The sequence below is a fragment of the Pistacia vera genome, unplaced genomic scaffold, assembly GCF_008641045.1.
Source record: "Pistacia vera cultivar Batoury unplaced genomic scaffold, PisVer_v2 Contig126, whole genome shotgun sequence".
Lineage (NCBI taxonomy): Eukaryota > Viridiplantae > Streptophyta > Magnoliopsida > Sapindales > Anacardiaceae > Pistacia > Pistacia vera.
In genome coordinates this window covers 447760-472869 of record NW_022195314.1, presented here as the reverse complement: position 1 = coordinate 472869, position 25110 = coordinate 447760, and the positions used below count along the sequence as shown (strand labels likewise).

At 35.2% G+C, this 25110-nt stretch overlaps 1 long non-coding RNA gene and 2 pseudogenes across 1 annotated transcript; 1 reads left to right on the top strand and 2 right to left on the bottom strand.

The window, feature by feature from the left end:
- Window positions 1-1167: 1167 nt before the first annotated feature.
- LOC116120252 lies at window positions 1168-1852 on the bottom strand (annotated as a pseudogene).
- Window positions 1853-14414: 12562 nt separating this feature from the next.
- On the top strand, window positions 14415-15864 carry LOC116120118. Its single transcript, XR_004126495.1, has 3 exons — window positions 14415-14619; window positions 14978-15054; window positions 15397-15864. It is a non-coding gene; the product is annotated as an uncharacterized LOC116120118 (long non-coding RNA).
- Window positions 15865-17778: 1914 nt separating this feature from the next.
- LOC116120348 lies at window positions 17779-24107 on the bottom strand (annotated as a pseudogene).
- Window positions 24108-25110: the final 1003 nt, after the last annotated feature.

Below are 25110 nucleotides of genomic sequence, written 5' to 3'. Positions count from 1 at the left end.
CTTGGGTGCAAAAGCTAAAGTTTTCGTTAAACCGAGCAAAAAAAGCGACAGGCGGTCGCGATGTGGATCCGTTGGTACTGGGGGAGAGTTCTGGGGCCCTTCAAGAGCTTCCTAAGCAGAGCCAACTTGTTCCAAACGGCAGAGAGCCGAATGAAATAAGTGGTCACCAAAGCGTTTCCTTGTTTGAGTCGATCAATCCTGTCAGAGAGTGTACGTTTTGGCGGGATCGAGTTTCCATACATCTCTTTGATGTATGCCCATATACTGGCGGGCCATCTCTATTGGGGGGAGTCCGACCGAGACATCTGTAGAGGATTGCAATTACTGATCCATGAGCGGACCAGTGTGTTGCAGCGGTTCCAATGGCGTTGGAGGTGTGGCTATGGTAGTGGTTGGAAATTTTGTCTAGGAAAAGCTCTTTGTCTTTTGCGATGAGAGCTCACAGAATCGCGAGCCCAGGAGCATAATGTTGACCCATAAAGGGTTTGTTTGATGAGAGACCAATTCTGGTCCGTCGAAAAACCAGCGGAAACAGAAAATCGCCGGGTTCAGGGCACTATGCTGGTGGCTAGGATGAAACGAAATGGCTACGGGTAGGGATGGTTGGATCGTACCTGGTGAGAACTAGATCCGGTGTGTGACCGCAGTCCAAGAGGAGTGGGTGGTGCGGGTAAAAGATTCGGGTCATCACTGCATTCCCTATGGGTAACGGGCTGGGTCAGGCCTAGTTTAGTGTTGGTGCTAATTGGGATTGAAGTGGTGGGAGTGAACTGGTTTGGTTTGGGTCTGGGCGGTTGAGTGGGATTGCATTGTTTGGTTTGCTGCAGTTGATTGAGTTTGAGTTGGGTTTGGAATATTGGCCTTTTTTAGAAAAAAAACAAACACTAAAACGAGTTTTCTGTTTTGATTGCAGGGAATAAAGAGAGCGTTGTTGTGCGGAAGCGTGAAGATTATGGCTCGATACCATGTAAGGAATGATAGGAAGAGGCAAAGAGTAGCAGTTCCGGATGTGATACGAGCCAAAAGTTATGCCCTGAGAGAAAGAGAAAACAAGGAAAACAGGATTTTGTGTATATTTATATTTTGTTATAAAACCTGTACAGTGCTAATTTATAACTTTTTGTAATTGTAAAATGGCAAAACAAGGGATTACATTAAATGAATGATTCAATTCCATATCACAGTAAATTCTGGATTGATTGAATGAGAGAAATTGCTCCTTGCATCACAACCAGCATGAATCAGTGAATTTGGCATAATTTCGTCACTTACAAAATATATTATTGGGGCGAAAGCAAGCCCTCAAAGAATCCAAGCAAGTAACCAAAGAAAGGAACACATATACCAACTGCCATTGTAAATGCTGAATTAACAAAGATTAAAAGAAATTACTTTATTAGTTTGTATTCCCTGGAGAGAAAAAAGAATAGTTGGGCATGTACTTACCAACATAAGTACTTCGGGTAACAAGGCGAAGAAAGAAGGAAGGTGTGAAATGCAACTTCTTTACCAGAAAAGCTTCAAGCATATCGAACACAGGAATTGCAAATATCTGCAATTTCCCAAACTAAGAGGAAGTAATGTTAAAACTTTTCCAAAATAATTCAGATATAAAAGTAAAACTCGACAGATGATGAAGACTAGAGTGACTATTGAATTAGATTAATCTTGTAGCTTCCAATGACATGGACGACCACAAAATGTTACCTACAGCAACAAGCCAAGTGGTTTTCTCTAATGTGATGAGGATGTTGTCATCGACATTGTTTCCGAAAATGTAGTAACCAACAATTGAGATTGGGAAGTTACACAAAGCTCCAACAATATATACAACTGCTACTCCTTTCCACATTGGTCCTTTTGATGGATTCTCAAGAGTTGAGGGAATTGTTGCTTGGATCTCCATAAATTGGGTATTTAGTTTTTAACAAATAGATGTGAAGCTATTCTTAAGCATTTTGTGAATTCTGGTGCCTTAACGGATTTATTTCTATATATTTACGTTTTGAAGTAACAACTCCTCCAAAGTTAAATAAGGTTTCCTTCGTCAGTGACGCACCTTGTCCTTGATACTAACTGAAATGAACTTGTTCTAAGTTGCTTTGCTTTCATGAACAGTGAAATAATTTTATCAGCCAAGAACAATTTGTTTCGGGATGATAACAATTTATCCCTCAGGTTTGGTCTAATGACTTTTTAGTCCTGTAGAATTTTAATATTAATATTTGGTCCTGAGGTTTGTTGCTGACAGACACAGACTAAAAATGTTACTGAAATTTTGTACTAGATTAAAGTGTTATTAAATCAAATACAGGGATGAAATGGGTATATCCTTATTTCATTTGTGACTCATTCTGCCATGCTTCAAATAAAATAACAATTTGAGCCGGCATTGCCCGAGTTAGGCTCCATGTGTAACTAAAAAGTGAGGGTCTGGGCTCGGAAAAGGCTCACTTTCTTTATACCCTGGCCGGGCTTACCCGGGATTTTTGGCCTTGGATATGATTGATAATTATTAAATTTAATACTCATGTTCGCGTTGGATTTGACTTTAGGTACTCTTAATTTAATCGGGTGGTCTCTTAATTTAAATAGCCATCATTAACGGTCAACGACGGCCAAATCTTTGGCCATCTCTTTGGTCATCGTTGATGATTAGATCTAGCCTTTTGTAGTCGTCGACAGTCAGATCTGGCTTTTTTCGACCAGATTCATGATAGGTCTGGCCAGAAAAGGCCAGATCGACACACCACCGCCTAGATTCGATCAGTCTGAGTCGTAATGACAGATTCCGATCAGATTCTGATGGTGATGGCTGAAATCTGGCACTGTAGTGGTGGGGGTGTTTTTATTATTTTACAAATTGGGTGTTTTGTAATTATTAACAAAGCCAAGGATATTTGCGTCCACATTGTCCACTGTTTTGGGGTAAAATTGGATAGAAATTTGGATTACCGAAATAATATTTTAATACCACCCTCCCCCCAGATAATATTATTCCCAGTTATTTACCCTCTTTTTGGCACTGTTTTTCATCTTATTTTCCGGTAATGTTTTTATACCAAAATGCCAAACAATTAAACAAATATTACCCTAGTTAAAAAATTTCAACGGATCCAAACAGGCCATATGGTTACAAAATAAATCTGATTTGGCAATACAAGTCATTATCCTCAGCAAGTAATCTCAGCCATTCAGTTTTTACGTACAAACTAACACAAAGTTACAATTTCTGGACCGTATGATCTGCGGAAAAGTGAAAAATGCGGCCGTTTAATCTCTAGTTCTTCTTTCCTTATATCTAAGTAATCTGCTACAGTATCAATACAGTAAATTAAATGCAGCAAAACAATGCAGCTGCGCGCAGTAGCTTCAACTTCAAACAGCTGCAATTACTTCAATCTTAATTTAAAAACGTACTTGCTTCCTTCTTTAATTGACTCATTCTTCAACTTCAGCTGAGTTGCATTGCAGCTTGTTTACTGCACTCTTGCATTTTTAACAGAGAGCGGGCGGGGGTCTCAGTGGGGCAGCACTCCCGGGCCTGTAAGCGGTTTGGTTTATATAATGTATAGCCTGTAGGATTTTCTAAGGATTAGTGTTTGTTGTCTTACTGCTGAAGATGAAAATTTATTGCTTCCTGCTTGAGATTGCTATGCAGTATGGCGCACTGTTAATAGGTTACTTTGACTCATGCAATATGCTTTTGTGATTACTGTTACTTGATTATTCAATACCTGCTTTTGTCATTGCGACAGGTGTTTAATGAACCAACAGATGTGCATTATCCCATTATGGAAATGCCCACTCGAGCTAAACTTAGTTGCTTTGGTTGGAGCAAGTATACAAAAACTCACATTACTAGCAGTGATTATGAGGGGATAGTAACTGTTTGGGATGTAACGACTAGTCAGGTATAGTTATTAGCTATATCTTTCTTGTAGCTTCAGTAGGCCACATGCTCATGCTTTTCGATTAAACTTGCATTTATTATCATAAAATGTCATCTCTCAATTATTTCTGGTTTATTTATCCATATGAGTTACGCTTTCTCTTAATTTTTCTACTGGATTTTTGCATAAATGTGCACTGACATTTTTTATCTAGAGCTTACTGTAGATATTCTCCCGAAAGAATATGATTTGAGAAATGTTAGCCAGGCACTTTACGTGTTCAGCGGTAGCAGGAAAGCTGTTTCATATGTGACATTATATTGTTATTTGATTGCTGTTCCTTTGATTTCAAGGATCGATAAAGTTATCGACCAGTACTGTAGTAGGATCAAAGGAGAAAATCATAGAGCAAGCAAATTACATGAGACTCAATTTTTGATGCCTTGTTCTTGAAATGGAAAGTTATAAACAATCGAAACATCTTTTGAGTCTTGCAGTCTACAGACAGGAAGGCCTTGTTCTTGAAATGGAAAGTTATTTTGTTTTTGTTGCTTCCAAGCAAAAGTGGAAGTAAGTTTTCCTGGGTGCCCCCAATTTAATATCCCAAGCCATAGGCTATTTTGAAGGTGGAGATTCTGTGTATTTGAGAAATTATTAACCTTTTAAGCAAAGAAATTGGTCATTTTTTTTCAATATAAGACATTATTAAAGAGTCTAAAAGAGTGTATTTTGAAAATAAGGTCAATGAAAATGGTCAGATTCAATATTGTGACTGTGCATTTTGCGTGTGTGTATAATATTATAATCCAATCTCAAATATTGGAAAAACGTAATAAGCAGTCAATTTACTAGTTTTAACTAGATGGTCAATCTGGGATGGCACTACTATTTTCATATTTGACAATTTATCATTGTATTCACCCTATCTAGTACTATATTTTCATGAACATTCAATATAGTTTGCAATGTACTTTAGCGGTTGAATTTTTTATGGGTATTCTCTTAAGAACATTTTGTATCAGTAATGTGTTTTATCGATTGGATTGTGGGTGAACATTTTACCATTGTTATTTGATGATAAGATGATACTTGAAAGGAAGAATTGGTTTCAATCACTAATCCCAAACTCAACAATGTGATGTACTTTATCTCTTGAAGTAGAAATGGACATTTTACTAATGTTAATGGTGACTAAGATCTTTCTCCTTTTCAATCATTGGACTAGTGATTGTATTGTGATCAACTATTTGACGAAATATGTTACTTTTAATAAGAGTATTGTAGATAATATTATTCCTGTTCTTTACCGTGAATTATGTTCTGATAAACTCCTAATCAAAAGGTAGATAAAGCGATAATATTATCCCAACTTTTACTAAACATCTCCATCAAAAGGTCAATGAAAGAATAAAATTACCCTAACTTTTACGATATACAATTAAAGTAAGGGGATTGTATGCTTACGGAGATTCCATGCATTCAATTCTTTTTAAAGAAAAGTGTTTGTTGAATTGCATACCCATTACGCAAGGAATATATAGAGCGACTTTATGCCTTGCAAACCCATTACGCAAGAATAGATCCCCTTCCAATTGTTTATAAAGTTACTCTATACTTATTCCTTGGTTAATGGGTATGCAATTGAACAAAGTCACTGTCTCATTCACATCCCCTTTCAAAAATTCCCTAACCATGTTTTGTTTCCAACTTTAATTATTCTGATTCTTCAACAACTTACTCTCCAAGAGGGGGTGATTTTGGGTTTTTCTGAAATTAAGGGGGAACACTTTTTTTTCCGATAGTTTGGTGGTGAAAATGTAATTCACCTCAAGTCAATGGCAGCTGTAAAAGACTAAAAGGGCTGACACCTCTGGGGTATGGCGAAAAGGAATATGACAATATGTGATGAATACTAGTTCTTAACAAGGGGCGTAAATGTTAAATTTTTTAAAACGTAGGGACCTTAAGTGATGTAGTTCATGAAAAGTTAGTATAAATCAAGTCTCGATAATTGAAAGAAGATGATCATTTTGAAAATGGGCGAACGACAGAAGGATAATGGGTCTCTCCTCCCAATTTGGCATGAAGAAAAACCAGACTTACTCTCTCTCTCCTCTCCCTCTTAATTATGTTTGGTGCATAATTTAACTAAGATTATTTTTATTATCTCTACTTTTGTGGACATTGTAGGGGATACTGAATCTTGGTTTGATATGAGCATAATTATATTTGGATTAAAAAAAAAAATAACTATTGTAATATTTATGATATACATGTTGAGTCTTAGAATTCTTGGATCCGGGTGACTGGGTCCGAGGGCTCTTTTTTATTTGATTAAAAAAAAAATACTGCACCAATTGGGTCTCAGATATTTTTTTTCCAGAATTGTATCAAAAATTATTTTTGAAGTATATTATCTTTTTAATTTAGTCATGTTTTAGGGTGTAAAATAAAAACTAGCCCCACAGTGGAAAGTATTTCACAAAGTAGCCTAGTTCCATTTCCTAATTTCGAAGAACGAAAAGACCTCTTAATACATAGTTCTTTAACTTCTTATCCAAAACCCGCACAAATATGTGTAGGAAATATATTAATTAGGGTGTTTCACGCTGATGAGTGGTTAATGTTGGTTGTTTGGGTTTATTTTTGGCTGGGGATGTTGAAAATCAAAGGATTTATAGAGTTGGCACGAGCCCAATGTTGGCTCAATATACTGAGTTAGTAGGGCTTAATGCCTGGCCGCTGCAGATAAGTGCTAATCCCATGATAGTCTGCCGAGTTGGCAGGGGCTTGATGTCGGCTCAATATACCGAGGTGGTTGGGCTGTATGCCTAGCTACTGTAGGTGGGTATAATTGACAATCGTACGAGATTTACTCAAAGGGTGGTCTTGCTTTGATACCAATTTTAACAACCACAAATGGGTAGAACCTACCTTACAAATCGGTTTGCAAGAGGAGGGTGCCTAAACAGTTCTTAAACCATATAGCAAGTTATTTCTTAGTGATGCGAGACTATTAAGATTGTTAGCAATAGCTAATAGGATTAAAAAAAAAAAAAAATAGCGTTACACTTGCTCTGTCTGACATATAGAGAACTAATAAATTAAAATCAACAAATGATGGTTGTTTTTTTATTATTATTATTTGTAAATTATTTTATACTATTACCGTTCAACCATTAAATTATCTTATACTATTATTTACTTAAAAACAAATTAATTCATTCTTGAATTTTTTTTTTAATCCTATTCACTAACGAAAAATGAAATGTAGTTAGTGTCAGGGTTAGTCACTTACCAAAAAGTTCTCTATTCTGAAGATTATTTTTATCCAAATTAGAAAAAATAAATTGAATTATTTTTTAAGTAATATTAATTAGATTTTTAAACCTTTAAATAATATTAATAAAATTTTATATTAATATTTTTCAAAAAAACTATACACAACACTTTTTTCCTTCACCATAGAGTTTTATTCTCAAAAAATAATAAAGAATTCATTTTAAAGGCATCAAAATGAAAAATCAAATTATTTTAGATTATTTTTAAATATGCTTACATGAAAGTATTTTATTTTATTTTACTTTATACATGTTTTTGTTTTAACTTAGATTATGATTCTTTTTCCTTTTCTTTTTTGGGTTTTCTTTTTTTTTTTTTTTTTTTTTTTGTTGGGGTATTCTAAGGCTTAATAATCTTGATTTGATTTGATTTGATTTGAGAACGATGATATTTAGATGAAAGTTTCAAATTATTATTAAATTTATACCTAATGTGGAGTTTAGGTTGCATGTAGGGAAATATGTATGATGAAAGTGAGAACTAATTTTGAAATGTAGAGGTTATAACGAGCCACCCGGGAGCTTGAATATTACATGGGGCAATGACCCAAGATACTGGAACCAGTAAAGGGTGAAAAACTCTCTCTCTCTCTCTCTCCTCTCTCTCTCTCTCTCTCTCTCTCTCTCTCTCTCTTATATTATATATATATATATATATATATATAATTATATTATATATAATATATATATAATATATATTGGGTCAGGGTATTGTGACTTATTTATTAATTTAATTTTTTTTATATTCCTTATGAATTGTTCATTTTTAATTTTTTATTGATTTAACAGTGATAAGTAAAATTAAAGGTAGTTATGACTTGGTAATTCAAGCATGATTTATTAGAGTTTTCTTGTTACAGTAGTGTATAATATCTATAAATCTGAAAAATCCTGCATATATTCACTGTACAGGTCAACAGATCCTGCAGAGCTAATTAAGGTATATTGGCTTCAGGTAACCGGTCAAAAAAAGTGAAATGGGGGAAGTCATATGAAATAAAGTTCAAAATTTCTTTGACAACCAACGCCTTTGGGTGGAATGGCCGCCCACTTTTTCTGATGGCTAAGATTGGGGCGAGGGGAAAATCCAGATGGAAAAAGATTGAGCCACTGGAGCAGGCTAAACCTGATACTCAATTTTATATTCCTAAGCCTGAAGACAAATAGTTCATTGTTTCAATTCCACCTGATAAAAAAGGTGAGTCAGGTGAAGAGGACCTTTTCTTTGGTTTATATGAAATTTGGGGTAAAAACTGGAAGGGAGGATTGCGTATTCATTGTGCAACTGTTGAAGAAGTAAGCGCATCGAATTAAGCTTTGATAATGTTGCCAAATAAATGGAGACTAGAGGACAAAAAGATAAACTAGCATTTCCTACCCTGATAATGTTTGTTATATTGAGTGTTGTTTGCGAAACATATATTAATATATAAATAAAGTGATGTTTCTAAGTATATAAAGTTAGGATCCTAACTTAGGATCAATGTTTTGAAACCCAACCTGGACAGTGATTTGGTCTGCCGACCGTGTCTCGGGTCAAGTGAGACGTTATCATGCTAACATCATGACATCATGTTGATGTTAGCATGATAACCTCATCATGACAACATAAACCTTAAAAAATAAAAAATTCAATAATCATGCTATTTTCAACTGATTACAAATTTAATAACAAAATTCATGAATATAGCCACATAATAATTAATGAACATTTTCTAGCTTAAGGTTCTGGACTTCCGGTAAACACTCCCAAGCATATGGATGGAGGTATTAGTATTACAGAGCAGGTGAACTAGACTAAACAGAACCTGCATCTGAATTCAATATATATGTTCAAAAACAAAGTATTGCAACCATATCAGACATAATCTAACAAATTAACTATGAAAAAAATATAACTTGACTTGAATTTTTTCACAAGAAAGCTTTTCCTTAATTCACTTCAGAAGTCGAAAATTTCAAAATATAATAATAGGTAATAATAAACTCAAATATAGACCATATTTCAAATTTTCAGAAGACACATTTAAGGAAATTTTCAAAATACATTTTTATATAAATTTTCAAAAGAAAACATAAAAGCTGACCTAAGCAAATGGTAAAAAAAGACAAATACAAGACTTGCAGAGAGTCAACACAAGCAAAACAAAAATACTCAGAGCAACACGTCCAACGAATTTCAGCTTAAAACTCCAGAATTGAAACTGAAAGATCATTCACAAGCCCATACTCCACATAATGACTCAAGAAATTAGAGTCAAGGACCAAACCTTCGCCGATGAACTGTTGAAGTTGAAGTTCAGTTTCTCCAGCACCACTGATAAAGCCACGTCATCCGCTTCCTCTTCTGCAAATTGGTAATCATGTATGTTAGGAGTCGCTCTACAAATTGAAAGTCTTACAAGCACAAATATGCAGAGTCACACAACTAGGATGCATAAGAGACAGAGAGAGAGAGAGAGAGAGAGAGAGAGAGAGAGAGAGAGGAAAAAAAGCTCTATAAATATACCGGTGGTGGAGTCGCCCATGAGTACGGCTGGAGATTTAGGATTTGGAATTTTGGATTCGATTTCGATCTTCTTTTGAGTGAAGAAGAAGATTGAAGATGCAATTTGGAGATTGAAGGATGCAGAGAGCGAAGAAGCCCGATTGAAGATGCAATATGTGAGACTGGGTTTTTTTTTTAGGATTAACTGATTAAGTTTTAAGTGACCCGGTTTAGCCACCAGGCTGATCAGACCGATGGTTTGGTACTATTTTACCGGTCCGTTCCTGGTCCAAATGGATTTTAGGTGTAACTGACCTGACAAAACAGGTTGGGATCCACAGATCGACCTCATATCCGGGTAAATTATATATGGTAGCTTTACCCGTTTTGTAAACGGGTAGATCGGGTACACTCGCGGATGCCCGTGGGTGCCTATTTTTAATTTAAAGAAAAAAGGTTTTTCTCTTTCTCTCTCCAAACTTAACTTCTCTTCTATCCCATCAAACTTTTTGGCCTATCCCATCAAACTTTTTGGTAGGTAGAGTTAGCTAAATTTATTCACAAAGAATAAAACTATGTGCACTAACCAATGTATACTAATCTAAGTACTAACATTGAAAATTTGAAATTTCCTCCAAAAAAAATTCAAATTTTCAATGTTAGTACTTAAATTAGTATAAATTGGTTAGTGCACATAGCATTACTCATTCACAAACTTCTCTTCTCTTGTTCATTCATAGTCCGCCTCTTTCCTATCAAAATCATTCACAATCTCCACTCGTTCCCCTTTCCTAACCCACTAATTTTTCTTCCCAAAGAGTTTTTCAACAACCAACTCTTCTTCTTTGCGACTAAGGGGCTACTGGTATAATAGATCCAATTGATGGCGTAAAAAAAACTTGAATTCACCCAACCCTTCTCACCTCTGGTTCATCAAGATAGGTTGTATAACAGCACATTTCCATATCTTCAAATTGTTTTCTCTTCGTGTTTCTCAAGATTTCGGAGCTTTTAATAATTTTTCTTTTATGGGTTTGTTTTGTGAGGTTGAGTTATGGGAAAGAATGAAAAACATTGTGTAATTTTGGAAACATGTTTTCTTTTCTTTTTGTTTTTTTAAGGATTTGAAGATTCCGAGGTTGTTCTTTTTTGGGTATTTGCTTTTGGGTTTGAGTTTGGTTTGAAGAATGGTGATAAAGATGATGAGGTAGCAGCCATGGTCGCCTCTTGTGAGTTGTGACAAAGAAGTACGAGGTGAAAATGGTGGTATAAAGGATGGAGGGGTGGGATCTGGCACATGAGATTGCAGAGAAGAAGGAAAAAAAAAGAACAAAGATTTGCTGTTGAGATTCGTTGGAGGGGTTCTAAAGTACTTTGAGAAGAAGGGTCAAGAGGAACTTCCCCAGAAACGGGCACTGTTTTTTTTATTTTTAGAACTGCATGACATGACAAAACTGATGGGACATACGAAATGGTATCTACCACCTTAACGCCATGTCAATTAGTACAAGATATTTGTACAGGAGATTAGTAAGGCTAACATTTTAAATATTTTTGAGGAACACTTTACATACATGATTATAAGAAGAAGTGGGTTATAATAATCTATTTTAATAAAAAAAAAAATAGGCTTTTGTAGCTTTTAGGATTCAAAACTGCGTTGCAGAGTCAAAATACCGTTCACACATACAATATAAATTAAAATAAAAACTTAATTATTTTTTTTATAAATTTAAAAATATTAAAATGGTAGAAAGTTGTCAACCAACGCCGATCAACAAATCAACAAGAGTAAAAGAAAATTAATATTGTTTTTTTTTTTAATTTTAAAAGTAAAAGATCTGGTGGTGGCCCAGGCCAAGATTTGGTGGTCGATCAATCGAGACCAAGCCACCAGGCTGGTACCGGGCAACCTAGATCACAGGAAGCCAGAGACCCGCCGCAAATCCAGCCACCCAGATCATGTAGGTCACTCGTCGTCTGGCCCGTTCATTAGAGGTGTTCGAAAAAATGTAAAAACCAAACCGATAACCGAACTGAAAAACCGGTTAACTAAAAAAACTGTTCGGTTACGATTCAAAAAATTCAAAAAACTGGATTTTCAGTTATGTTACCGGTTCAGGAAAAAAAAATAAGGGTTAACCGAAACCCCTTTTTTGAACCGATTATATATATATATATATATATATATTACTATATATAATAATATATCGTATATATATATTAAATAAAAAAATAATTTCATTTCAGACTTTTATTTGTATCAATTTTAATGTATTGTTAGTACGTTTAATTTTTATTTAGATAAGTATCGTTTATATTTACAATTTAATTTAGGAAAAATTTTAAAAAAATAAGTTTTATTAAAAAAAAAAAAAAAGGTTCAAAACCGGTTAACCAAAAAACCGGTTTTCCCTTCAAACCGGTTCGGTTTGGGAATTTTCCCAAAGCGAAAAATCGGTTCTGTTCAGAAAAGCAATTAACCGGTTCGGTTAATCGCTTTTGAACACCCCTACCATCCATGCTTGTTTCCAACTTTAATTTTTCTGTTTCTTCAACGAGTTTTACTCTCTAAGATAGTAAGATGGGGGTAATTTCGATGTTTCTGAAATTAAGGGGGGGAAAATGTTGTTTTGTGGTGAATTCAGCCCTAAAAATATGTCTAAAATAAATAATGTTCTCCTCGTTGACTGTTGGCGTTTGACAAGTCAAATTTACTAATTAATGTAAATTAATTAAGAAGACAATTTAATCCTTGGTTTACTTTATTATTTACATAAAACTTTTGACAGATAAAAATAGTTAATAATATTTTTATAATACTTTCTATGTAACTATTTAAAAGCATTTAAAGTTATTATAGTTTTCTTTCCTGTTTTAATAAAATAACTGAATTTAAGAATTAATTACCTAAATAGAAAATTTATTTCACATTTAACAGCAAAAAATATAAAAATTTTCAATTTTAAGAATAAAATCTATTTCTATCATGAATTTGTCTCATTCAGGGAGAAAAATGAATTTGAGAGAGCGACATGGCAATTGACAGCTGTAAAAGCACCGACAACTCTGGGGTATGGTGGGAATATGTGATGAATATGGGTTCTTAACAAGGTGTGTAAATTTAATTATTCAAAACTCATGAACCTTATTGATAAGTTTTCAGAAGACTTAGTATAAATCAAGTGTCGACAATTGAAAGAAGATTATTTTGAAAATGAGCAAAACATTTAGAAGTAAGAAGGGGGGAGGGTGGAACTTTCTTGGATTTGGGATCCAACGGCTCTTTTCTTTTTAATTAAAAAAAATTACTGCATCAATTGTCTCATATATTTTTTCTCATATATAGATATATGTTTTAGATTTTTAATTTTTTTAATTTTACCTTAATATTGAGAGTAGAGGATTGTATCAAAAATTATTTTTGAAGTATATTAGCTATATGAGTTTTTAGAAAATTAGTTTTTAGAAGTATATTTTGTTTGAGTTTCTATAAACTGAACCAATAATAGTTTCTAAAAACAGATATCTGGAGAAAAGAAACAACCAAATGAAGAAGAAAAGAAAGGGAATCAGGCCGAAGGTGACAAACTGGAAGGAACAGAGAAAGAAAAAAAGGTCCAACATAACTTTCTCTTCTTTTTATTATTATTTTTATTTCATATATTATAAAGTTCTACGGTAATTATATTATTTAGTCATATTAGAAGAAAATGAGAGAAATAGCCTATGTTGAGAAGTCTCACTACACTTGATTCGTGGGAGAGTGAATTGTATTTATATTCAATGTATATAACCATTTGTGTATTACAAAGGAAATAAATAAATGCATTTGCTTTACAAGGAAATAATTATTAAATTATAAGAATGAAATCAATTGCATGAGCTGTCACAAGAATCTGCTCAAACGTGTCTGCTAAACTCACAGCTACTATACATGGCATGTATCTTTGCATGAGCTGTCCCATGATTTTGTTGGCATATATCTTTGCATGAGTTGTCCTTCCGTTCTTGACTGAGTGGAATTAGTTGGACCGTTGCCTGCATCACAATTGCAATTTCCATATTTGGTTTATACGTATTCGAATCTTCTACGTTATCAATATTTTTTAGCGTAAAATAAAAACTAGCCCCAATGTGAAAAGTATCACAAAATAACCAAGTTCAATTTCCTAATTTTGAAGAACGAAAATGCCCCTTAATTTCTCCAACTTCTCTTCAAAACCCACACAAATATATGTGTAGGAAATATATTGATTATGGTATACTATTATTTACTTAAAAACAAATTAATTCATTATTGATTTTTTTTTCTCTTGTACTTCTTAATAGATAGAAGGTCAATCATCATCCAAAAAGCCGACCCCTACTCCGGTATTGTTTCAAAATTTAAATTATCATTTTTTGATTTTATTATAAATTTACCACATATTAAAGTGAGAATAATCCTCCTTTTTTCCTTTTAATCCTATTCACTAACGAAAAATGAAATACAGTTGGTGTCAGGGTTAGTCACTTACCAAAAAGTTCTCTATTTTCAAGATTCTTTTATCAAAATTAGAAAAAAGAAATTGAATTATTTTTTAAGTAATATTAGTTAGATTTTTAAACCTATAAATAATATTAATGAAAATTTATATTAATATTTTTCCAATAAACTATGCGCAACACTTTTTTCTTTCATTATAGACTTTTATTCTCAAAAAATAAAAAGAATTCATTTTAAAGGCATCAAAATGAAAAATCAAATTATTTTAGATTATTTTCGGGACAGCCTTAAAGGTTTGAAAGAAAATTTTGATTTTCAATTTGTCTCAAGCAGCCAGAAAAAGAACCAGAGGGTGACAAAGGAGAAGAAGAAGAAAAGAACAAAGGCAAGACGCCAGAAGAAGACAAGGTCCAGCATAGCCTTTTTATCTTTTCATTTTTATTTATTTTTCATATATTATAAAGTTCTGTATCTGTTGAGCATAATTTTTTTTTTTTAAATATGCTTTGGTAAAAATATTTTATTTGATATATGTTTTAACTTAGATTATTATTATTATTTTTTATTTTATTTTTTTTGGTGGAGGTAACTGTAAGGGCTAGTGAATCTTGATTTGATTTGAGAATGATGATATTTAGATGAAAGTATGCAAATTATTATTAAATTTATGGAATATTTTATCAAATTTATGACCTAAATGTTGAGTTCAGTTTGCATGTTGAGAAATATATATGATGAAAGTGAGAACTAATTTTGAAATGTACAGGTTGATAAGATCTACCCTAGAGACTTGAATATTATAGGGGGCAATGACCCAAGACAGTGGAAACCACTAGATAAAAGGTTAGAAAATCCCCCATTCTCTAATTATTATCGTCCAAATATATATATATATATATACTATCAAGGAGCCTTTGATATTACATGGGGCAATGACGAAAAATACTGGAAACTACCAGCAGATAAAAAGTAAGAAAATCCCCATTTCTCTAATTATTAAAGTCTATATATATAATTTTTTGATATTCCTTATGAATTATTAAATTTTATTGATTTAACAGTGAGAAGTAAAGTTAAAGGTAGTTATGACTTGGTAATTCAAGCATGATTTACTAGAGTTTTCTTCTTACAGTAGCGTATAATATCTATGAATCTGAAAAATCCCGCATATATTTCACTGCACAGGTCAACAGATCCTGCAGGGCTAATTAAGGTGAGTTGGCTTCAGGTAAACGGCAGCAAAAGAGTAAAAATTGGAAAGTCATATGAAATAAAGTTCAACATTTCTTTCACGGAAAATTCCTTTGGGTGGAAGGGAATCCCACTTTTTCTGATGGCTAAGATTGGGCAAAAGGGAAATTCCAAATATCATTTGATTGAGCCACTGGAGCAGGCTACACCTGGTGCTCAATTTTATATTCCTAAGCCTGAACACAAACAGTTCATCGTTCAAATTCCACCTGGTAAAAAAGGCGAGTCAGGTGAAGAGGACCTTTGGTTTGGTTTATATGAATGTTGGAATTCAAAGTGGAAGGGAGGATTGCGTATTCATTATGCAACTGTTGAAGAAGTAAGCGTGTCGAATTAAGCTTTGTTTGTGCTCAGCAAAGTTGTCAAATGAATGAAGACTAGAAGACAACAGATAAATTGGCATTTCCTGCACTGATAATGTTTGTTATATTGTACATATATTAATATATTAATAAAGTGGTGCTTCTAAATAGAGCTGGCTGTGCCAGCCCACCTTAAAAAAAGGATGGTACAACTTACGGCACGGAAAAAAGTATGGCATGACAAGGTTGACGATCATGAGGACCATGTCGTGGGGTTTTAAAAAAAGGCAGCTGGCACGACACAGCCTGATAAAAAATTAATTTTTTTTAATTTTTCATACTCTAATCTTCATTGGTATTCTATATTTGTATTTTTTTCATATAATAAAATAATAAAACATTAAAATATTAATTAAATTTCTATAATTTTCTATTTTTATAATTAAATTATAAATACAAACTTAGAAATTAGATTAAGAATTAATTTTAACAATTACATCTCTAGTAAAAATATAAATATACAAATATAATACTATTATCTCAATTTTGATTCTACTTCACTCAACCCTCTTCTCCGTAACCTTTTGATATCCTTATGTCTTGTGGTCAAAAAGATTTTCATCGAACATTTGATTATGATTAGTTATGAAAAATCAGTTGTTGAAGTTTTACTCCTCACTCAACATCTGTGTCTCTCTCATTTATAATCATATTGAAGAGTTTATGAAAGTGTTGAGTGGGTGTTTGAAGTGTCGAGTGAAATGGTTGGCAATAGCCATGCTTATGTTTCTGAAACTAGGGATTTTGAGTTAAAATAGTAAATAATATTAAAGATGTCAGAAGCTAAAGAAGAAGTAGTAGTAAAGAAGAAGAAGAAGAACAAAGAGGCAGAAGAAGCAGTATAATCTGCTAGAGACTGCCTTAGAGAAAGAAGAGAAACATAATATCAATTCTGTGAATTTTGTATTATCTATAATGTTTTGTACAAAAGATCAATTTATACAAGTATAAAAATATGTAAAAGGCGAACATATCTCATGCTTTAATATTGTAATCTCACATAATTAAGGATGTGATTAGCATGAATTATGCTATGTAATAATAACATAATATTTGTCATAATGACAAATATTAGTTTTTCTAATTAACAATATTCATATCTTCAAACTTCTCCTCAAACTTGTGGTTTGTATATGTCAGAAACGCCAAGCTTGTGTAAGAGATATGAATGTTGTCTGCTACACAATGATTTTGTAAAAATATCGGCTGGCTGTTTCAAAGTTCGAATGTGCATTGTTTTGATAATCCCTTCTGGTATTTTCTCTCTGACGAAGTGATAGTCAATCTCTATATGCTTTGTTCTCTCATGGAAAACTGGATTTGCCGCACTATCATTTGCTGCCTTATTGTCACAATACAACTGAATAGGTCTTTTGACTTGTATCTCCAAATCTCCTAATAATCCAAGGATCCAAGTGATCTCACATGTAGTTTTTGCTGTTTATTGATTCAATAATATTATTGACAAAATAAAAATTAAAGCAAGTCAATATGTTATTTTTCTCAAATATATCAGAAGTGGAGATGGAACAGAAAACTATTGTTGATATTAATAATGTCTAAGATAGATAAATAAAAATACAAGGTGATGAAATGAGGGTCTGAAATGTTGAATGACAGCTTAATATTATTACATATAACTAAGCAAGGTGTTGACACATACACATTGACATGAGCACTCTTATGTACAACCAAATTACATAAACTACCGCTTAGATGTGCCACAAGCCAACAAAAACCTCATCATCATCATATTCTTCATCCACTAATAGCAGCTTCATTTTTCTCTCTCACCAAGCAATTTATGAGAAAAATTCCTAATTTTGGGTAGAAACGATTATCGATCTTAGCCACCAATGGGTGATAGAACATCCTCATCTTATCATCATCATCATCATCATCATAATCTTCATCCACTCGTAGCAGCTTCATTTTTTCTGTCTCACCAAGCAATTTATGAGAAAAATTCGTAATTTTTAGCAGAAACGATTATCGATATTAGCCCACCAATGGGCGCTAGAATCATCATAGAATACCCAGAAATATGCAGTTCTGAAAGAATATATATATATTATTCAAGATAAGCTAGATCTCTTTGGTTTGTGGATGGCAAGCCACATCACACAGGAGAGCTAAGAGCATAAAAGCATAACAAAATTTTAATTGAAAGTATAAAAATTTACAAGCTTTTGTAGTTTCAAAATGTCTAAGACAATGCTTACTGTAAGGAATTGATATGAAGAGGCAAAAAGTAGCAATTCAGGATGTTAATACTGCCAAAGTATGCTAAGAGAAGAGAAAAGAGGAAAAGATTTCTGTATATTTCATTTTTGTATAAAACTGTACAATGCTAATTTATACGCTTTTTGTAATTGTAAAAATGGAAAACAATGAATACAATTAAATGTAATTATTCAATTAATCACATAAATTATGGATTGATTGAATGAGAGAATTGCTCCTTGATCACAACCAGCATGAATCAAGGAATTTGTGCATTCCATATTTCGTCGCTTCCCCTTAAGCTTGTGGTTTGTAAATGTCAAAAACTCCAAGCTTGCTAAGTAAATATGAATGTTGTCTGCTGCACAATGGCTTTGTGAAAATGTCTGCTGGTTGTTCTAAAGTACGAATATGCAAAGTCTTGATTACCCCTTCTTGTATCTTATTTCTGACAAAGTGGCAATCAATCTCTATATGTTTTGTTCTTTCATGGAATACTGGATTTGCTGCGATGTCATTTGCAGCTTTGTTATCGTAGTATAACAGGACAGGCTTTCTTACTTGTACCTTTAGATCTTCTAATAACCCCAAAATCCAGATGATCTCACATGTTGTTTTGGCCATGGCTTTGTATTCGGCTTCTACTGAGGATAGAGATATTGTTGATTGTTTCTTGGTCTTCCAAGAAAGAAGAGCTCCCCCTAACTTGATACAGAAACCTGTAAGTGACTTTCTTGTCATTGGACATGTGGCCCAGTCTGAGTCACAATGAGCTGTGACAACTAATTCTTTGTCTAGGGGAATGAGGAGTCCTAATCCAGGACATCCTTTCAAGTACTTTAGAACTTTTATTGCTACATCCATGTGAGATTGTTTGGGCCCATGCATGAACCGGCTAAGAATGTGGACTGCATAACTAATGTTTGGACGAGTCATGGTGAGATAGATCAATCGCCTAACAAGTCTTTGATACTTTGTAGGGTGGTGGATCATTTTCGGAAGATGATATCCCACTGTCATATTCTTGAGTAGTCAGCTTTGTATTATGTTCTACTGGAATGATACTTGGCTTGCATCCTGATAGTCCTGAATCAGAGATAGTTCCAAGACATATTTTCGTTGGCTAAGGGATATTCTTGCTAGGGATCTTGCAATTTCAATGCCTAGGAAATACTTTGGCTCTCCTAAATCCTTTATTCGAAATTGTCTGTTAAGATGCTCCTTTAAGGATTTGATGCCTGTTTCATCATTCCCTGTAATAAGAATGTCATCGACATATATGATGAGAGCAATAAAAGTTTTACATTTGTTCCAGGTAAATAATGCATAGTCATGTTTGGACTGAACAAATCCTATGCCAGTGAGAGCTTTACTAAATTTCTCATTCCATTGCCAGGATGCTCGTTTTAGCCTATAGAGTGATTTCTGCAGATGGCATACTGTGTTCTCCCCCTGTCTGCGTAATCCCGGCGGAAGATCCATGTATATTTCTTCATGAAGATCCCCATGAAGAAAGGCATTATGAACATCTATTTGATGGAGAGGCCAGTCACGAACATAAGCCACTGTAAGAAAAGTACGAACGGTGACATGTTTGGCTACGGGTGAAAAAGTGTCTTGATAATCAAAACCTTCCAGCTGACTGTATCCCTTGGCCACTAACCGAGCTTTGTACCGTTCTATGGAACCATCAGCACGATGCTTGATTTTGTAGACCCATTTACAGCCAATAGGTTTTCTATGAGAGGGGCGAGGCATGAGATCCCAAGTATGATTCTGAGAGAGAACAGTAAGCTCAGCAGCCATGGCTTGACGCCAGTAAGAGTGTTGAACAACCTTTGAGTAACTAGTGGGTTCTCTTTCTGGGAAGATGTTACTGATGCAAGCTCTATATATAGGAGAGAGATGATCATAAGTCACATAATTTGAGGTGGGATACAGTGGAGTTGAAAGATCTGAATTGGTGGGACACTCATAATCTGCTGCCTAGATTGGTGGTTTGGTCTGACGAGTGCTACGGCAGACAGAAACATTAGGAGCCTGAATAGGAGAGCTGGGTGGAGGAATAAGGAGTTGATCCAGTGAATCTGCTATAGTGTTATCAGTGTTGGTTGTGTCAGAGTCAATAGTAAGAGTGCTAGGCTGAAGAACTGGTGGATTAGGAACCATAGTGAACAGAGGATCTTGAAGAGTATCATTGTCAGGGAACACTTGAGGTGATGGTGATGGTGATGGAACAGTGTCTTCTGTGGCAAATGGAAAAATGTCTTCATGAAATACAACATCTTGGGAGATCAAAAACTTGTTTGTAACTGGATCATATAGCCTGTATCCTTTCTGAAGCATAGGATATCCCATAAAAACACAACGGGTAGCCTAAGTACCAAACGTATCATGTGATCCAAGAGTGACAACATAACAAAGACAGCCAAAGACTCGAAGATGATCAAGAGATGGTTGCTTCTTGAATAATGCCTCATAAGGGGTCTTTCCATGAAGGACTCTACTAGGCATGCGATTGATTAGGTAGGTAGCAGTGATCACACATTCGCCCCAAAAAGAGATAGGTAGGTGGGCTTGGTGTTTAAGGGCACGAGCTACTTCTAGGAGATGACAGTGTTTTCATTCGACAACCCTATTTTGTTGTGCAATATAGGTGCAAGAGCTTTCATGCAGTATCCCGAGTGATGAAAAAAGGGAAGAACAATTATGATTAAAGAATTCTCTAGCATTGTCTGTTCTAATCCTTTGGACAAAAGTATGAAATTGTGTGTTGACCATGGCTAGAAAGTGTGTGATGTGGGTAAGTGTTTGAGCTTTGGATTGCATGAGAAAAGTCCATGTACCCCAGAAAAAATCATCAACAATGGTGAGAAAAAAAGGGGATCCATCATGATTTGGAGTGTGATAAGGTCTCCAAATATCAAGATGGATTAGGGCAAAAGGTTGTGTCGTAGTAGAAGTGCTATGTGGAAAAGTAATTCGGGCTTGTTTAGCTAACGGATAGATGGGACAATGAGGTTGGGGAATAGTAGCACTGTGACCTAATCTTTGATGGAGAATAAAAGAGTTTTTATTAATTGTTGCATTACAATTGGTAATTTTATTGGTTGTAATACAAGGATGAAAAATTCTAGAAGACTTAGCCGATGCCCAGTAGTATAGACCTCTATGAACCTTACCCAAGCCCATCAGTTTCCCAATCGAAGGGTCTTGAAATTCACATGTGTTAGGACAAAATTTTACAGTGCAAGTATTGTCTTCACATAGTTTGGATACTGATACGAGGTTAAAATGAAAAGTAGGGACACACGGAACATTTTTAAAGAATAAATTTTCGGATAATTGGACAGTGCCTATGTGAGTGGCCGGGGTTATGTTTCCGTTTGGCATGCGAACAGAGGTGGATGAGGTAGTGCAAATAGAGTTGAAAAATTTTGGATTACAAATGATGTGATTACTAGCCCCTGAATCAATAATCCACATGTCAGTAGTAATTAAATTGAAGCAGTAGGAAGTACTTGCATAAGACGCTGTAGGTGTGGTGGGAGCATTATTCAGAAGCTGAAGCAATTGATTATATTGATCCGAAGTGAGAACGGGTGCTTACGGATTGTTGGAAGAAACTGAATCATCTTGAAAAGAAGAAGAATTGTTATTTTTGTCTTTAGGACGACCATGTAATTTCTAGCAATGGTCTCGATCATGATTGGTCCATTTGCAATAGTCACAATATAATCACCCCCGATTAGATCGTGAATTGTCAGATCCATTGGACCCGTTTCTGGATCCATTTGACCAAGACTTGGGCCTAGTTGACCAGTTGGTTGACCTATTTGACTCTGATTGTGACGTGGCTCGATTTGAGCTGTTAGATGCGTTTAAAAACGCAATTAGCTTCTGGCCATCAGATCGCAAGATGAAATATGGGCCTTTCATCTCTGCATATAAATTCATGCCCTTCTCTTTTGCAGGTTGCCCTAGCCGCGAGTGCACATCTTCATTTTCCTTAAGCCCTGTAAAAACCAGAGAGTCAGTGGATGGCCGATCGGAGTGCAACTGGCATTGGCTCTCATCCTGCACTGCCAGTTGAAAACTCCGGCGAACGGAAGGTGGTGGAGACGTGGCCAGAACTTGGGTGCAAAAAGCATAAAAGTTTTCGTTCAACCCGAGCAAAAAATGCGACAGGCGGTCGCGATCGTGGATCCGTTGGTACTGGGGGAGAGTTTCTGGTGGCCCTTCAAGAGCTTCCTCAGCAGCGTCCAACTTGTTCCAAACGGCAGAGAGCCGATTGAAATAAGTGGTCACCAAAGCGTTTCCTTGTTTGAGTTCGATCAATCACTGTCAGAGAGTGTACGTTTTGGCGAGATCGAGTTTCCCATACATCTCTTTGATGTATGCCCATATATCGGCGGCCATCTCTATTGGTGGGAGTCCGACCGAGACATCTGTAGAGATGCAATTACTGATCCATGAGCGGACCAGTGTGTTGCAGCGGTTCCAATGGCGTTGGAGGTGTGGCTATGGTAGTGGTTGGAAATTTTTGTCTAGGAAAAGCTCTTTGTCTTTTGCGATGAGAGCTCACCAGAAATCGCGAGCCCAGGATGCATAATTGTCTGAACCCATAAGGGTTTGTTTGATGAGGACCAATTCTGGTCCGTCGAAAACCAGCGAAAACAGAACATCGCCTGGTTCAGGGCGACTATTGCTGGTGGCTAGGATGAAACGAAATGGATACGGGTAGGGATTTGGATCCGTACCTGTTTGAGAACTAGATTCCGGGTTGTGACCCGGCAGTCCAAGAGGAGTTGGGTCGGTGCGGGTAAAAGAATTCGGGTCATAACCTGGCATTCCATATGGGTAACGGGCTGGGTCAGGCCTAGTTTATGTGTTTGGGCTAATTGGGATTGAAGTGGTTGGGAGTGAACTGGTTTGGTTTGGGTCTGGGCCGGTTGAAGTGGGATTTGCATTTGTTTGGTTTGCTGCAGTTGATTGAGTTTGAGTTGGGTTTGGATTATCTGCCTTTTTTAGAAAAATAAAACACTAAAACGAGTTTTCTGTTTGATTGCAGGGACATAAAAGAGAGGCTTGTTTGTGCGGAAGCGTGAAGATTATGGCTCTGATACCATGTAAGGAATTGATATGAAGAGGCAAAGAGTAGCAGTTCAGGATGTTGATACTGCCAAAGTATGCTGAGAGAAGAGAAAAGGGAAAAGATTTCTGTATATTTCATTTTGTATAAAACTGTACAATGCTAATTTCTACACTTTTTGTAATTGTAAATTAAAATGGAAAACAATGAATACAATTAAATGTAATTATTCAATCAATCACATAAATTATGGATTGATTGAATGAGAGAATTGCTCCTTGATCACAACCAGCATGAATCAAGGAATTTGTGCATTCCATATTTCGTCACTTACAAAATATATTATTGGGGCGAAAGCAAGCCCTCAAAGAATCCAAGCAAGTAACCAAAGAAAGGAACACATATACCAACTGCCATTGTAAATGCTGAATTAACAAAGATTAAAAGAAATTACTTTATTAGTTTGTATTCCCTGGAGAGAAAAAAGAATAGTTGGGCATGTACTTACCAACATAAGTACTTCGGGTAACAAGGCGAAGAAAGAAGGAAGGTGTGAAATGCAACTTCTTTACCAGAAAAGCTTCAAGCATATCGAACACAGGAATTGCAAATATCTGCAATTTCCCAAACTAAGAGGAAGTAATGTTAAAACTTTTCCAAAATAATTCAGATATAAAAGTAAAACTCGACAGATGATGAAGACTAGAGTGACTATTGAATTAGATTAATCTTGTAGCTTCCAATGACATGGACGACCACAAAATGTTACCTACAGCAACAAGCCAAGTGGTTTTCTCTAATGTGATGAGGATGTTGTCATCGACATTGTTTCCGAAAATGTAGTAACCAACAATTGAGATTGGGAAGTTACACAAAGCTCCAACAATATATACAACTGCTACTCCTTTCCACATTGGTCCTTTTGATGGATTCTCAAGAGTTGAGGGAATTGTTGCTTGGATCTCCATAAATTGGGTATTTAGTTTTTAACAAATAGATGTGAAGCTATTCTTAAGCATTTTGTGAATTCTGGTGCCTTAACGGATTTATTTCTATATATTTACGTTTTGAAGTAACAACTCCTCCAAAGTTAAATAAGGTTTCCTTCGTCAGTGACGCACCTTGTCCTTGATACTAACTGAAATGAACTTGTTCTAAGTTGCTTTGCTTTCATGAACAGTGAAATAATTTTATCAGCCAAGAACAATTTGTTTCGGGATGATAACAATTTATCCCTCAGGTTTGGTCTAATGACTTTTTAGTCCTGTAGAATTTTAATATTAATATTTGGTCCTGAGGTTTGTTGCTGACAGACACAGACTAAAAATGTTACTGAAATTTTGTACTAGATTAAAGTGTTATTAAATCAAATACAGGGATGAAATGGGTATATCCTTATTTCATTTGTGACTCATTCTGCCATGCTTCAAATAAAATAACAATTTGAGCCGGCATTGCCCGAGTTAGGCTCCATGTGTAACTAAAAAGTGAGGGTCTGGGCTCGGAAAAGGCTCACTTTCTTTATACCCTGGCCGGGCTTACCCGGGATTTTTGGCCTTGGATATGATTGATAATTATTAAATTTAATACTCATGTTCGCGTTGGATTTGACTTTAGGTACTCTTAATTTAATCGGGTGGTCTCTTAATTTAAATAGCCATCATTAACGGTCAACGACGGCCAAATCTTTGGCCATCTCTTTGGTCATCGTTGATGATTAGATCTAGCCTTTTGTAGTCGTCGACAGTCAGATCTGGCTTTTTTCGACCAGATTCATGATAGGTCTGGCCAGAAAAGGCCAGATCGACACACCACCGCCTAGATTCGATCAGTCTGAGTCGTAATGACAGATTCCGATCAGATTCTGATGGTGATGGCTGAAATCTGGCACTGTAGTGGTGGGGGTGTTTTTATTATTTTACAAATTGGGTGTTTTGTAATTATTAACAAAGCCAAGGATATTTGCGTCCA